Source organism: Corvus brachyrhynchos, unplaced genomic scaffold (assembly GCF_000691975.1).
Source record: "Corvus brachyrhynchos isolate BGI_N302 unplaced genomic scaffold, ASM69197v1 scaffold12, whole genome shotgun sequence".
Taxonomy (NCBI): Eukaryota; Metazoa; Chordata; class Aves; order Passeriformes; family Corvidae; genus Corvus; species Corvus brachyrhynchos.
The window spans coordinates 2064168-2074693 of record NW_008237885.1 but is presented as its reverse complement, the minus strand read 5'-3'; the positions used below and the strand labels follow the sequence as shown (position 1 = coordinate 2074693).

General features: G+C 43.3%; 1 long non-coding RNA gene across 1 annotated transcript; it reads right to left on the bottom strand.

Moving 5' to 3' along the window:
* Positions 1 to 3815: 3815 nt before the first annotated feature.
* LOC108446306 lies at positions 3816 to 10208 on the bottom strand. Its single transcript, XR_001861459.1, has 3 exons — positions 9273 to 10208; positions 8339 to 8755; positions 3816 to 5043 (listed from the first exon to the last, which is right to left on the bottom strand). It is a non-coding gene; the product is annotated as an uncharacterized LOC108446306 (long non-coding RNA).
* Positions 10209 to 10526: the final 318 nt, after the last annotated feature.

Sequence of the window (10526 nt, the reverse complement as noted above, 5' to 3'; positions counted from 1 at the left end):
AATTGAGAAATCTTTGAGGTTGTTTGTCAAAAAGGGGTTGCATCATTATATTTTTCTGCATTCCAGTTGTGTTAGCTATGTTAATGTATTACAATTTTTAAATCATGTCTTGTTCCCAAGTCCTTCTATGTTTTTTACAAAAACATCTCTATCATTACATTTGCATTTTAAAAGACTGCGGATGTTATACTTACAATGGGTATTATTTACATTTCAGATTTCCATATATCTGCACCAACTGGCTTTGCTGGATCTCTGGTACAATCATGCTTTCCATTATCCGTCTTCTTCTGCCACAAAGATAATTCACTTTACCTCCAAACTTTGCTAGTCATGCCTTGTATTATAACTCATGTCTTACTATTCCTCGCAAGTTTGGCAGCTCGTTAATATAGCACTTACAGAGAGGGTGCACTACATATTGATCTAATTAAACGTTTCTGAATCAGGACAACAATAGTAATGGGATTAATTATTATAATTTGTGCAGCAGAAGTATATACATAAAGAGGCAATTTCCTCCCCTCCCCGTATAGCCGGCAGAAAATGAATTTCAGACATTAGGACCTGAGAGACCAGAGAGCTACAGCTGCTGAGCTAGTGTCCCTCCCATAGTCCTGGCCAGCAGCTCTGACATCCTTGCACAAAGTAATCACAGATCACAGCATTTAATCACTGAAAACAAGCACTCCAGAGGACAGCAGTGTCAATATCCCACTCTCTCATTATCTGTTTGGATTGCACATCCACACTGTCAGATAAACAGAGTGGAAAATTAAGATTAAAAATATGGTAATTTCATTTCAGGCAGCAGGCACCACTCACTGCCCCTATTATGCTATTGATTACCTCTGAATTCAATTTTTCTTTCAATGCAAACTTTAATCTGTTTGCTACCCAGCAATTCAACTCCCCAAGGGCTATTTGAGAGTAAGTAACCATTTAATCTGATGCTAACTGAAAAATCACCGTCCTTAATGAATTGTGTAAATCATTCAGCTCTAAAGCACCTTTGACTTCTATTTCATTTTTTATTTTCTACTCAATATAGGAAGGGATCGGCGTGTGAATAATTACAAAGTAGCAAGTATTTTTAAATAGAGCAAATATGATAAAAACCCTATTATAGTGGGGCATGTGTAATGAACAGTACTTTTTAATTTCAAAATAGCTATTCATTAAAAAAGAATGGGAGATTAAAAAGAGAGGCTCAAAGCTCAAGGTAAAAGTTGATAGACATTGTAATTACATGGTTAATTTCAAAGATTTATATGCTGTTATGATTTAAAAGGAATTTTTATGACCTGACATTTTCATTTGAGAAGATTTTTTATTTAAAATTAATCTTCTAGCTCCTATTCTTAATTATTTCTTGGCAAGCGATAAATGGGAATACAAAAAATGCCCTATATCAAATTTTCAGCAGAATAAATGCATGTGAATTTGTGAACAGCAATAAAGTGGTCCTACTTTCCGTAGTTGAATCACTTTACATTGAAATCCCAGGCTAAAATAAATTCTTTGTATATGGAAATTATTAACACTTTTGGGAAGGCTCTTAAGCTGCAGATTCACACTCTGCTTTTTATTTTCCTGACTAAGAAATTCAGGACTCTTTGGCTAAGTCAAAATTGCCTTTCTACTTTGCAATTCAGTTTTCGGCACACCTTTCCTTTTCCTCGACTTTGACGGGTTTTCTTCCCAGCTCCCAACAAAGAGACTGGCAGTCCTGGGAGGGACTTTGCCGCCCAAATTTCCTGCAGCCTTGGCGGCAGTGAGGGAAGCCAGGGGCTGACTCCGGCCAGACGCACACTCAGATGCTTGTTTACAGCTCAGCTTGTGAAGGAGGCACATCCCAGTCCTGGGCTCACTGGGCCAGGCAGGATGCACTCCATGCATGCTGCCCCCTCCAAACACTCAGGGATTTTTCCTCAGAGCTGGCACAAAACTGGGAGCTCAGCTGCCACCACAGAGCCCTTCCCTTGACACTGGTGACTGTGCCTTTTGTTGTGACTTTGCTAATCATGCAGGGCAGCCTGTTATTAAAGCACCTTGGGACTCCTTTAATTTTCCCAGCACCGAGGGAGTGCAGCCAGTGCTAACAGGCAGTGGTCCCAGTCCTCTCTGCACTGGGTTCCACATGGGATGTGGGACGCAGGATGCAGGATATGGCGTGTGGGGTACAGGACGTGGGATGCAGGATGCTCTGCCCCTCACAGTGCAGCCAGAGGAGGGGCAAAGCAGCACACTCCAAAATGCATTTCCCCCTGAGACAGCTTTGTGGACAGCTTTGTGGACAGACACAACAACAAGCATGAAGGCAGCCCTCACTTTCAGTCCTGGTCTTGGCCCTTGCTCTGCAAAATAGGTTGGGCAAAAACATGTGGGAACTAGGGGCTTTTTGCATGTCACCTGCCAGAAGGTGCTGATTGCCCTGCCATCCCTCCACAGACACCTCCAAATCCACATGGCCCCACTGCTTTCAGATGGAGATGCAGAGATGCCAAGGGAGCCGTGCCAGGTCGGAGGGATTGGCAGCAACTCTTTTCTCTACAGCAGCAGCAGCATGTTGAGTAAGGGGAAGGACAGGCTCTGCCTCCCCAGTGCTGCACAGAGGGAGCTGGATGCAGCAAGGTAGGTTCTGGGGATGCCTTGCTCCCACAGCACCTGCACCCCATCGAGTGGGAAAAGCCAGTGCCCGCTGTGCTCCTTTGCTCGGGAGAGCAAAGCCAGCTGACAGGAGCATAGGAAAGGACGCTGCTCCTGCACTGTGCTAGCCTAAAACCTCCCGGAGCAAATGGCTGCCTCCAGCCCCAGAGAGATGGTGGTGGGGGTGGTGACAGTGGTGGCACTCAGGGTACCACAGCAGGTTCCCCGTGGCCCCGCTGTGTGCTCACAGGTTCGCTTGTAGCCACATGCCCTCAGCACCCTCCGCCTTTGTGCACACTCCTCACAACACATGCAGGGGGATCGGTATGTGATAAATCACAAAGATGCATACTAAATTGCCTTTTTATGCCTTCCAGACATAGTCACCTGCATTTTCTGTCCTGTCTCATACCCTTCTGTTGGCTTTGCTCTCCTTATTCCCAAGCACAAAACAGCTAAACCCAGCTCCCATTTATTTATTTTTCTTTTTTAATTCAACCCTCTAGGTAAAAATTCCCACCTTTCCCACAAAATCCCTAATTCTGCAGGTGGTTACAGGGCTGCAGTAGTTTAAGTTCTCAGCTAGCCCAAAGGCAACCACTACCAGCACCACCACCATGTCTCCTGCCACCAGACGACATCCACGTCCTGACTGCAGCAGGCATTAGATTGGGAATCCTATACAGAAAGCTACCGAAACTTCTCTGAAACTTGTCCTATCCTTCCCTTATTCCTACTGACTTCTGTAGGCTTGCAATAGCCAAGGCTCAATGTGGCGCTTGCTTGGGACCAGCTTGAAGTTTTTCTGTGAGGTAAATTGAGAGTAGACAGGTTTCCACCAAGTGAGGGGAGAATTTTTGCTTTCCTGTGGGATGCTTGCTCATCATCCTGGAAATTCCTGAGCTTCCCTATAACATAAAATTATGACAGCATGATGTATGGTGAAAAGTTTTAAAGGGGGAAAAAAGCCCTATTCATGTGGTTGAGGTGCACTCTCGGTTTTGCTACAGGTTCTGTACAGAGTTGAAGTCAATAAGGCTACTGACATGAAGAAAGTGCTGCCAGTGTTTACAGAGCCCCAAGTCATCTGGCTTTAGAGGCAGAAGGCTGGAGTGCCAATAAGGTTATTAAAAACTCTCTGCGATTGTTCCAAAATATTTCTTTAATAAAAGGTAGCATTTACAGAACAGCCCATGTTGGGGCAGAGTATAAAGGCTTTGCTGGCACTTTTTTGGGAAAGGATGCATTAACCCATGTCTTATGACCCAAAGCATGATTGAAAAGAATGATACCACACAGAAAGTATTTCATGGAAACACAGCCATACTGGAAGCCTGTGTGCACTGCAGGTCTGCCTGACAACACACAGACCTTGAACAGCCTTACTGCCCCATCACAAACACTTTCACAAAATCATAGGCACATGACACTTAAGATTTAAGCTTAATTCTGAGCAGTTTTTGTACTACGGTTGCCAAGAGTGATTTCTTTAAAAATTTTTCTAAGAGTGGGACAAAGGTCCCATTAGAGCTGTTATCTGTGCATTTCAAAAGTTCAAATCATTACATTCAGACAGAAAGAGATCATATACAAGCATTTTGCAATATTTAAATACTTACATATATATAAAATCAAGTTCAGTTCAAAAAAGCCAGTACAAAGTTCATTTACATGATGGGGACTTTCTTCCTAAATTACTCCTGAATATGAAACTTAGGCTCCTCAGGCTCTAGGTAATTTACATTTTTCTAATTTAATCCCCAAAACGGTAAAATTATCAAAACAGTCATCTGACCTCTACATACTATATAACATATCCATGCTACAGAATTTTAAGAATCAGTCTCCTCTCAACAGAAAAATATGTAACTATGTAAGCATGCATGCACATTGTAAATGCACAGATAATATACAATATGTATCCATGAGAGAGAAACATTGAGCTACGCAACATATACTACAAAAATGCTGCATGTGCCTATTTTCTCTCATGGGTGTCACAGCAACTTGTGATTATACATTAAACAGGCGCTACATATATTGAATATATTTTGTACACATACCCTGGATATTTATTAAAAGCTGAAATAATTGCTGTGAAGGGAAAATTGTTCTCCCTCCCCCTCGTTTCACGTTATACAGAAATGATCCCCATGCAGACAAGGAGGGGGCTGTCTGCAGCTTTTGCCAGCTGAGGAGAGGACCTGGTTTCTGGCAGAAAGAAGCATGTTGCTAAACTGTCCCCTCAAGCTACCACATCTCTTCAGGATTCTTTGTGCTTGTGCACAGCAGAAGACAAATCCTCCTTGAAGCAGGGCTTGGCTTTTTGTCACTTGAATTTTGTGCCTCCTCAGGACCCCTTTCCTCACCTCTCCCGCTGCCACATTTCACAATCTGAAAAACAAACCAAACCCAAGGTATTAGATTTCTGCTTTTCAGGTGTATCTGTTCCTCATCTGACTTGCCAAACCTTATCTAGGCAAGAGGCAGCTGAGATCCTCTGAGCAAAGCCCCTTTTAGACTGGGAGCTCCTACCAGGAGCAGCAGCAGCCTGTGGTTTTATGTGTGAGTTTTTGGTCTCCGATCCCCTCACCCACCAACACAGATGCAGTCACCCTCTCAATCCTACACACACACTTGCTATAAAAAGGGACATGGGGAAGGGGGCTGCCTCTCTTGCCACCTCTCACGTGTCTCCTCCAGACATGGTCCTGTAATATTCACAGCATCCAGCAGCCATGACTTTTAGCAGCTTGCCTTAAAGTGTAGCCCCAGCCACCAGATTGTGATGGGGTTTTTTTTAAGTGGTTCTTTTATGCTCTGCACGCACATGCAGGATAATTCCAGGGAGCTTAGCACTATGGCATAGTTGGGATGTCTGTGCAAGGGCTCACTGTGCTGGCACATCTGCACTGTGGTCAAAGGCCTGTGTCCACATGTGGCAGATTTGCCCCTTATAGAAACAGAGTGAAAAAGCTTCAACCCCTTCCTCAGACTTCTCTGAATTTCCATGTATCACTGGTGTGATGTGTAAAGATCATCTGCTAGCCAGAGACCCCTGATGGAAGTTTCTACTATCTGCAGTACCTAGGCGCAGATGTGGTGAATAAGGGCAAGCTCACAAAAGCCCTCTGCACCTGTGCCTCTCACAGCCTGAAATGGGGCTGATGGAGATGGCAGACAGCACCAGTTTGGGTTTAAGCTTGCACACGCTAACCTCTTTGCCTGAAAGAGGCACCAGGTTACCTTGTTCCTTTATTTCAGCTCAAGACTATCAGCACTATAGAAAAATTTGTTTGTGTGTCTACACAGTTCCCTTTATTTGTCCTTCATGATTTCTCCTCTGGGAACACAGGAGAGTCCATAATGGATCCCCTTCATTACAGTGGTCAGTACTGATGGTCTGTCACAGATGCAGAAAAATGCATGTATGCAGAGTAATTTTAAATTAATATCTTTTACCACGTTGGTGCTGAAAAACTGCCTCAGAAGCTGTTATGATCCATCATGGCAATGAGCACTTATGGACTTTTAAATCCACAAATTAGATGTTGTGCTCAGGAACTAGAGGCAATTACATTCAGCTCAGTGCATAGATCCTCAGCCACACAAATCCAGTTTCAGTCCACGCCTCCCAGCATGCTAAACCCCAGCATTTGCTTGCTTATGTATCTATCTATTTACAGCTAGGGGTGAAGCTATTAAAATCATACATATAAATAAAATGGATAAAGAGAGACAAAGAAAAAAACTGTGTGTGAACTTTGGTCTGTAAAAAGGTTATGCTTCCTCAATACTATAGTTTTGAAATAGCAGAGACCACAGATGCATGTGTACACACACAGGCAGTCAGAGACTCAAACTTCTCAACATTAGGAAAACCCAGAAAGAAAATCCTGCACTGAAAGTTGCACAAAATTTTGTTTTTAAAAATTCCATCTGGATGGGAGCCTTGCATCTGAAATATCTGCAGACTTAGGACATTTTTATGGCTATCTTAACTCTTCGTAAAATTGATTTAATTGGAAACACCTACAGCCATTTAAGGGCAAAAGAATGAAAATCATACCACGCAAGAAAACATCACCAGACTGTATTTTTTGCAAGGGTTTATATAGGTAGTTAAACTCCTGGGTCTGCCACACTATCAGCCAAGCCCATGTGGCGTGGAGGAGAATGTTACCATGAGTAAGCAGCACAGAAACTCTTCTGAGCCTAAAAAAATTCATCAGTACCTCTCATTGCTTACCACTTAATTGATAATAGTGTAAAGTTTTCTGTCTCTGAACAGGTGTGCAGAGTGGGAAATGGGGCAAATTCCTTGCACCTCCCCTATAAAACAAGCAACGAGCACATGTTTACCATTGTCTTTTTGAATTTTTTTTTTCTAGTAATGCAATGAAACAGAAGTTTTGAACCTCTCCATCATTACATAAACCCCAGAGCTTGGAAAGCAGGGTGAAACCACTGCTCAATAAACTCCTTCGAATCTTTGAGAAGGCTGCCCTTGCTTCATCCCTTTTCCAGAGAGATCTCTGATTTTCCTGTCAGTTTCTCCAAAAATGGACAAGACTATGGGTCTCAAAGAGAATTGTCATTTGTGAAGTAATTGGAGCAGCCTCAGAAGACAAAAAATGCAAGACTTTCTGCACGGTATTGGGCATAGGATAACCCTGAGGGATGGGGAGAAAAAGGTCCATGACAGAACTGAGAGGAACAGAGAGCAGGAACACCAGGAGCCCAGGAAACTCTGAAGCAAGTCAAGGTTAACTTGTTTCAAAAACATTTAGGAAATAATGTTGAAACTATGACTTAGAAGCACCCACTGAAAGCCATGTCGTGCTGAGAGATGATCTCTGACTTCAAAATGGACAAGGGAGAACTCTTGGCAGAGAGAGAAATGCTTGATGGGTAAATTGGGATACCAGTTTTGAGAGTAAATTAATAATAGGAAACACAGGCAAGGTAGGTGAAATGCTACCTAGTAGACATTTTCTGCTGTATAAATTAAGGGGCTGCTAAGGAAATGCTTTATTACACAACATATAATTAATGTGTGGGGCCTTAAGCCACAGATACTACTGAGGTTAGAAAAAGAGGATTTAAAAATGGACTAGTGTTTATATAGATGTTGAGAATCATGACACATTAGCTGGAATAAAACCCAGGATACATTCCAACACAAGGAGACTAGCTGCACAAAGAAACTTTCTAAAAATTTATTTTACCTTAAGTCCATGTCTTGTGGTCACAGAAGCCTGTGAGGAGGACCCAGGGCTGCTGCCTCAAAGAGCAACACCCTAGAAAGACAGGCTGGTGCAGAGGTTCTGAACAGAGGTATGGGCCAATCACATCCACATGGGTTCATGCCCCTGGATGGCTGATTGGCAGCTGCCTGCCCTGCTGTAAGGCATCAGCTTTGCCAGAACCTGCCTTCTCACCTCCTCTCTAGGCACCCAAACATCTCCAGCTGGGCACTTATAACCAAGGTCATTGAAGGGGGCTGAGGGACCATGGCATGCTGAGCTGAGGTCTTGGTGCAGAAGAGAGAAACCAAGAAGGTCATGGCTACACTATCGGTCACATACATGTGTCGGTCACATTTTTCTAACTCAACAGTGAGGATTGAAAGGCAAACTTCCCTTAGCAATTAACACTGTAATTCTCCACAATGCAATTTCTTACCTACCTCGCCATATACAGTGCTGCTCAGGATTTCAGACAGTGGGTAAGACTATCTGCAGTTGCTCCTTCTGGGTTTTTTTCACTACAAAATCACGTTAGAAATGTCAGCTTGGTGACGTTTCTTTGCTGCTTTTCCTCCTCTTCTTGTACACAGTCTGTTAATGGTGTCTAGCTGGACTTTGTTTTCTTGAGCTACTGGAAGCCTCAAATGTTATTTCTGTGCAGGCAATAAATAAGTATTAAACACCCTACAAATAACAATAAATATTAAATCTACTAGACCACACTTTTGGAAACCTCATCAAAATGGCTCACAGGTGGAACGCCTCTGCCATGAAGGTGGCTTGCTCTTGAAATTAAGTGCATGGATGAACAGGAAAGGAATTTATATGGCCAAGAAATACACTCCAGAGGACTGTCACTGAAAGAGACATTCAAAAACAGATTAAAACATTAGTTTGGATGATAAGAAGTTATATCAACATACACCCTGGTACAAAGAGAAATTCCCTGGGGACACCTCTAGGAATGCCTAAACATTGTAGTTGTTTTGAAGTACAGTGGGAAGATCTTTATCTAAGCAGAAAATAAAGTAGTAGTGGAACTGAGAGTGGTATACCTCTGCCAGCAAGGCTGGGCTGAGAGGGGCAGCTGAGTCGCTGAAGCACAGCTTCGCACTGATTTAACTGTGCTGCTCCTGGTTTCAGCCCTGGATGTCCAGCATCCCAGCAGCTGCAACATGTGGTGCAGCCAAGCTGAGCCCTGAGACCAGCAGAAGAAAGCCATCACAACTGAGGATCCGCACATAACAAAAGTAGGACTCCAACACCAGACAAAACCAGGGACTTGCACACTGCATATACTCCCTTCAGCATTTGCCCCCCACCTCCCTGGTCTCACATAACTCAACAGCTTCTCTGCACAGTAACTCACCTTACCTGAGAAGGTAGGAAGGTGCTCCAGTCCAAGGTGCACCCAGCACCTTGTGATTAAGTACTCTCTAGGCAGCAGAAATAGCTGCCTAGGAATTCCCACCCAGGTCCCTTACGGCTCTGCTGGGTGTCTGAACCCTCAGACTATGGGTGCAGCTGAAGTGGTCACATAGCACAATGCCAAGATGCCCTGGTAGCATCTTCAGAGAGGGCTTATAACATCAGGCTAATTGTCCAGCTGGAGCAACATCTCAACACACCTCGGTAGCGCTCATCCAGCAGTGTCCCTGTGCTAGTTTACATTACACTATGCCTTTCCATGACTGCTTGGTCTCAGTTGCTCTCTCCCAACGCCCCAAAAAGATGCTGGCTGAGAACCCCAGCAGCTGGATGTGCCTGCCCACATACCAGAGGTGGTACCTATACCCCACCTCACTGCTCTCTATTTCTATGGACTTGGCTACACAGTTCTCAGTACATCACACAACTTTCTGTGGATTATATCTCCTCCTCCAGCATTGGGACAGGGAGCCTGGGACACTGGAGAAAGTGGAGCAAGAGCATGTCTCCACCCCCACACCTAACCCTACAGCAAAACTATGACAGATCACTGTCACAGATATATTAAAGCCCCAAAGATGGAGTTGCTGAAGAGTTTTAAACAGTGCTTTGAGACTAATGGATAGCTTCACAGGCTGAAATGTGCCAGCCTGGAGTAGATCCTCAGCATATGAAGAATCAATGACTGTAAACGAGGAGTTGAAATTGGAAGAGGCAAAGCACAGTGCAGAACTAAAAAGAAATCACTGCACAACTAATGTGATAGGAGAGGAATTGAAATGGAGAAAAGCATCCTATTTCTGTGCCCAAAACAGGTGGAAATGTGAGGAGGAGATTTTCTTTTTTAAAAAATTATATTTTAAAGTAGTAAAAGACTTTCCATTAAAAAAAATATTGAGGAAAACTTTCATACAGCTATGGGGGAAAAGAAAAAGGTGACCTATGATCATGCTGCAAAGGAACTTACCTCCAAATCTGAAACACGTCACAATGATAAATGGAAAGAAGTTAAACCTCCAAATGCTATGACTATCCTCAGTTCTGTTCTGGACAGATGTTTGATGTATTGTATCTCTCTGTGACAGAGACCTGAGGGTTCAGAGGGGTTTTTTTTATTATTTAATATTTTAGCAAAACTTGTATAGCTTGTCATGCCAGCAAGGTATTTTTTAATTAAAATGAAATGTATGTATGTGGGGT